Raw genomic sequence first — 6,000 nt, 5'->3', positions numbered from 1 at the left:
AAAGTGTCAAGAGTCTCCAGGTACTATGTCAGTATATGATGCAGTAAGACAAAAGTTTACTGTGAATACTTCCCTGAGATGAATTTGGGGAAAAACAACAACAACAACAAAAACTGTCTTTATTGATAATGGTAACAGTACAGATGGTGAGGGCGTCATATGGTCTGGCAGCTCCCTGGGGCCAGACATGCAGGCTGCAGGGGACCCCAGGACCAGGCCAAGGCCAGGTCAGTATGTGGGCCCAAATCAGTGGAGCCCATGGCTGAGCAAGGTGGGACAGGGCTGTGGAGGGCTGGATCCAGCCCTGTTGCTGCCTCGCTGATGTGGGGTCTTGAGCCCTGGGCAGGTCAGGGAGTCCCAGGATAGTCAGGCTCCTGAGGGCCCTGGCACAAACACTTAAATTCTTTTTCATAGCTTTGATTTTAGGGAAATCAGGTTTGACAGCAGTTATGTTGCAGAGAGACTATTCCACCAAAGACTACAATCCATGCGAAATAAAACATGCATCCTGTCAGCATTGTGCAAGTGTTAACGAATACCTAACCTGAGTCAGATCATAGTACAGCACAGTAACCTTCTGGAAACATACTTACACCGGTCATTTCTGTGGTTTAATCTGCATTCTTTCTTTTGATGTTTCTACAAGATTTTTGTGTGCTTCCTCTGTATACTTTTCAATTTTACTTCTTTATCTTCCAAAATAATCATGGTTAGATTTATCACTTTTAATCAAGTGTTGTGGTCACTTCTGATTTTGCTACATGATAACATCGTCATTACCTGATGGAAATGTAATGTAGAAAGAACTGCAAAATTCAGAAAAGAAAGAAATGAACCCAAAGACACAACTTTCCCTGGATCAAATGTCTGCCAGTGCTTTCCTATCTCCCTCTGCTTTAGTTACTACCAGCTGTTCTTTGCCTATAAATGGAGTTCATTTGACCACTTGGCCACGCTGGTGGTGGAGTGGCATGGCAGAAGACAAGCATCAAAATGTCCACCTTGCCTTGTGCTTTTTGTACATTTTGCCTGGTTTTAGTAGTACAATACACTAAGACAAGCAACTCAAGAAAGTCTTAAGCCCTCGGAGCCTCTTCTGCAAGCATTAAACTTAGACTGATTTCTGAGATAAATTAGAATAATGGCAATTTTTATAGTATTCAATGATACATGTGGTAATTAATTCAAAAAATCAGGTAAAGATTTAGCAGACAGACACAAATTAAAAGTACTAGATTTTAGAGTGACGATTTGAATCAGTTTTATCTCTTGTAAAAGATAATGTCAACATAAGAAATACTCTCATAGCTATATGGGGTAAACAATAAAATTATGCTAATCAAGCTGGCTCTTTATACATAAGAAGAAAAACAGTGCTCATACATTCAGTACTAAACTCTATGCCTGTTATAATAAATCAAAAGTAACCTGCTAAAGCTAAAGACATTAAAAAAAATCATGATGTAATATATTTTCATTAGATTTCAATATTGGAAAAAATAATTTTAGAGTGCTTCTACTGATATTTCTTTCAGATACATAATTAGACAAGGCCTTCAGAGATCAATACTACTGTCTACATCTTTGAAAAAATGTATGTTTGAGACCTGCCTGATACATTCCTAAAGGAGGTTTCTAAAATATCCTCCTTTTTCTAGTGACAGAAGAGCTAAAAAAACGTAAGCTCTCATCTGGTCCTGGTTAGTGGTAAAATAATAGATGTGTAACAGTGCAGTGAGGAGAAAAGAAGGGCTAGGTTGACCTGGGAGCTTGTAGCTTGAGATCTGGCCACACAACACAGCCCAAAAAAAAAATAAAAAAAAAAAAGAGAGGAGACAGCTGCAAGGGTGCATCTATGTATATTACCTGGTTTTAGGAAGGTCACCTTACACACCAATTTTATTTATTTTTTTTAATCACACTCACTTCTTGGACAGTCACTGTTAAATATCTGATGAACATAGGGATCTGTTTGCTTGGAGTGCATTGCCAGATTGCAAAATACACGCTGTTAACAAACATGGCAAATGGAAAACAAGTAGAACATCCTCTTGTGGGTAAGGAAAAAGGCACAAGGCAGTGGAAAAGGGCAATAAGTACTAGAAAATGCACTCAATGAAACAGTGTCTCACACAGACCCAGGTTCCTAAGAACCCAGAGCTGCCCACAAAACATGTCCCAAATGGCAGGATCAGTGAACAACACTGCCTAAGCTCAAATGTACAGCATACTCAGCACTGTGTTTGCATCAGACCAGGGCATGGGATTGCTGTTGTAAAAATGCTAACAATGACATATGTTTGGCATTGTCTTTAGAACAGGGAATGAGACTTTGGCCTCATTATCTGGTCATTTTATTGCATGGCATAACCGCAGCAAATTCTGAAGCAAATAGAGAAAGATTCACGCGGTCCATCCCAAACAGGAATATCAGGAAACATGTGGAAAACAGCCGAGGATTGACAGTATGTGTGCCCAGTGCCATCTCTGCATTAGGTCTGGGGACAGAGTCGTAACTGGGCATAATAGACAACAGACAGTCTCTGGTTACAGTGTTCATTTTGAATCTCTTCCAACCACTCGCTGAACTCCATAAAGTGGCAAAAATGTTTAACAAATGCTTCCATGATGATACTTCTACAACTTATCTTATAAAAAGACTCATTTGATAGTGGTATCCAAGGACAGAGATAACCCAGCAATTGCAGTACAAAGGACTTAGCCAACTACTTGACTGCTGAACTCAACATTTTATTGTCAAATTTCCCAGATGTTCACACAGTGTGTCAGAAGCTTTTGCTATCCTAACTGCCAGACTTTGTTCTCGATGGGAAGAGGGAAAGGAAAGGAAGGGATTAGAAATTCGGAACAGATGAAACATCAGAACAGGAATATAAACACAGAAAGTAAATGGTGCCTTTGCTGAGCTAAGAAACAGGAGGAAAAAAAAAAAGTATCACAGACTCTAACTATTCATTGTAACCTTTTATATTGATGTTGCACTCCTACTCCTAGTTTGTTCATGTAAGATACCCTAGGGATTCATTGCACAAAAGCCAATTATGGTCTTAAGGGATATAACAGACTGGAAATAGAGGGCATATAACCATTTCCGAATTTCAAGAGAAAAAAAAAAAAAGATTAAAAAAATATATATCTTTGGGATAATTACACCAAACTAAATATTGTAAGACTTTTACACCAAACTAAATATTGTAAGACTTATGCATTTCTCAGAGGTCCATTTTTCAGGTTGGAGAGAATGATTTGGATGTTTGACTACTCTGAACTTTGAACATTCACTCCACAGACTGTTCACATGGGTCAGGGCTGAGCTTAAACTCTCTTGAAACCAAAACCTACTAAAAGAGAAAGTGGAAAAGTGGCTGCCAACTTTCAGGCAGAGAGCTACCCTATTCAAGGGTTAACTCAGGACTACTTTGAGTAACATCTATATTTTTTTAGTAAATTTGAATCAAGGTGTAATTTTCATACCTAAAAGCTCTCTCTAATCAGAAATTTCATAAATATTCATGAGATCAGTGTTCTGTTTTTCTGCCCATTTAAGATTCTGATTGTCTGCTGGGATCCATTACCTGAGAAGGACAAATGCCATAATAGAAAAAACGAATTCTGAAAACAGGGATAGTATATAGGGATGGGATTATTCAGACTACCTTATTCAGCACAAGATAAGCAGATATTTTTATGCTATCATTTTTAGTATGTCCAGAAATTTATATTTTTGTAAATAATTACTGATTAAAAGTGTAGCCTATTTTTCAATTCCAGAAAGTCACTTATCATATTCCATTATCCAGGAAAGTAATAATTATGAAAAATTAAACTCTATCAGATTGAGTAAAGACATTTCTAAGACAATCATTTATTTAGGAAATTATGCATCACTCCTGGTGTGTCACCATCTTTCTTCAGTATAAAACAACAGGTAAACCTCCCTTTTTGTTCATATATTCTGTTAAAAAAGCAAACAAACAAACAAAAAAAACACATTTTCTTTCAATTTGTTATCAATATCCCATGACTGGCACAGCTTAGTTTGTATGCTGAATTTGAACACCAGCATCCATAACAGCAGGAATGATTCCATTCTTATTGCTTCTTTTTATTTCCCATTTTCTTCTCAATTCTCTGACCATCCATAACTTCCTGATGTTTTATTTTACTATTTCCACTGAAAGCCATCAATTTAAAGGATAGTAAATGAGGTTAAAAAAATAATCTCAGACCAAAGTGTCTTCTAACATAAAAATGCAGGACAGAATACAACTCATGAAAACAAAAACAACCTTCTTAAAGCTTAATTGCACTAGGGTAATCTTGTGGTAGTGCGCTGAAGCATCCCACAAAGTGAAAAGAAAATAAAGGACATATAAGATAAACTTTTGCAAACCTTGTTCCAACCTGTAATGCTTTATCATATTGTTGCATTACTTGGACACAAATTTTTGCACAGTAAAATGCATGACCTGTTTGTTTAACAAGGAGGTCTTCTGTTCATTGCCATTTCATGGGCTATTTCCAAAAGCATTCCAAAAACAAGTCTTTTTTGGGGGGAACAAGATTTATACCTTTCTTCTTTTAGAATTTACCTTCACACTTCTGAAATACTTCATTAACCAAGTCCATTCAGTAGCACCATTTAGGCTTTAAATATTTTCATGAAGCAAGTATAATTAGCTTTACATATGAATAACCCTGAATGTAAGCCCATGTTCATTCTATCTAATATTAAGAGGCCTGATCTTAGTCATCTAGGCCCCCTCAATGCCCAAGAAAATATAAGAAGCCTTTCCAGGGAATAATTCATTAAAAAGTTAGTTCAGTGGCTGAGAAAGGATGAATTACTCTCTATAGGGAACCCTGACTACACTGTGATTTTAGACAACTGGCTTAAACTGGACACTTTTAGCTCCTAGGCAGGTAAATCTAGATGAAATCATAGAATCATAGAATGTCTTGGGTTGGAGGGAACCTTAAAGGCCATCCAGTTCTAACCTCCCTGCCATGGGCAGGGATGCCACCCAATACACCAGGTTGCCCAGGACCTCATCCAACCTGGCCCTGAACACCTCCAGGGAAGGGGCATCCACTACCTCTCTGGGCAACCCGTTCCAGTGCCTCACCACCATCTGAGTGAAGAATTTCCTCCTAATGTCTAGTCTAAATCTCCCCTCTTTTAGTTTAAAACCATTCTGCCTTGTCATATCATTACCTAGACATCCCCAGCCTGAAGAATGAATGAATTATGTCCACAAGACTGTTGGAAAACACCACAACATCTAATTTTAGGCAGCTGACTTAAGGTTAGTCAGTGGAGCATCCAGTGCTAATTCTGAGAACTAAATTCTTATGTGGCTCCATTGACCATGTAGATGTGACTAAATTCAGACAGTATTTTACTCAACTATGATAATATGATGTCTCTTTTAATTAAGAGTTCTCTCTCTGTCATCAAATCCCAGAACATGGCATATCACTTCTTGTCAAGTCACAGTGCTTTGTAATACCAGCTCTCAGACAGCTCATCTGAACAACTATCTGACTTCTAGGATGCACAGGGATATTATATTTTCAGTTGCATTAGTAAAAAGAAAGTAGTAGGTGAAATAAAAAAAAAAAAAAAAGTTGAACAATGTTACAAAAGAGGGACATCATCATCATCACCGTAAACAGCTGTGGAATGATGGAGTAAAAAAATATTTCTGTAACAAATTATCTTGAGGACTACTGTTGGAGGAAGGGGCAATTCAAAATGAATTCAGAATCACAACCTGGAGAAATGAAGGTCTGGGAAAACAGGATGATATTTCAGAGGTGTGACTTTATGTCTCTAATTTTGTGCTGAAAAAATGAACAAGAGAGAGGAAACACTGGCTGGGTTGTGCAGAGAAGATTCAGAGGCTGTCCTTTCCTTTCTAATTGCATATCATGCAGCTGCTATGGAAAATACATGCAATATGATACAATGCAGAATCA

The sequence above is a fragment of the Anser brachyrhynchus genome, assembly GCF_964034855.1.
Source record: "Anser brachyrhynchus genome assembly, chromosome: 1".
Taxonomy (NCBI): domain Eukaryota; kingdom Metazoa; phylum Chordata; class Aves; order Anseriformes; family Anatidae; genus Anser; species Anser brachyrhynchus.
This window is presented reverse-complemented; position numbering follows the sequence as displayed.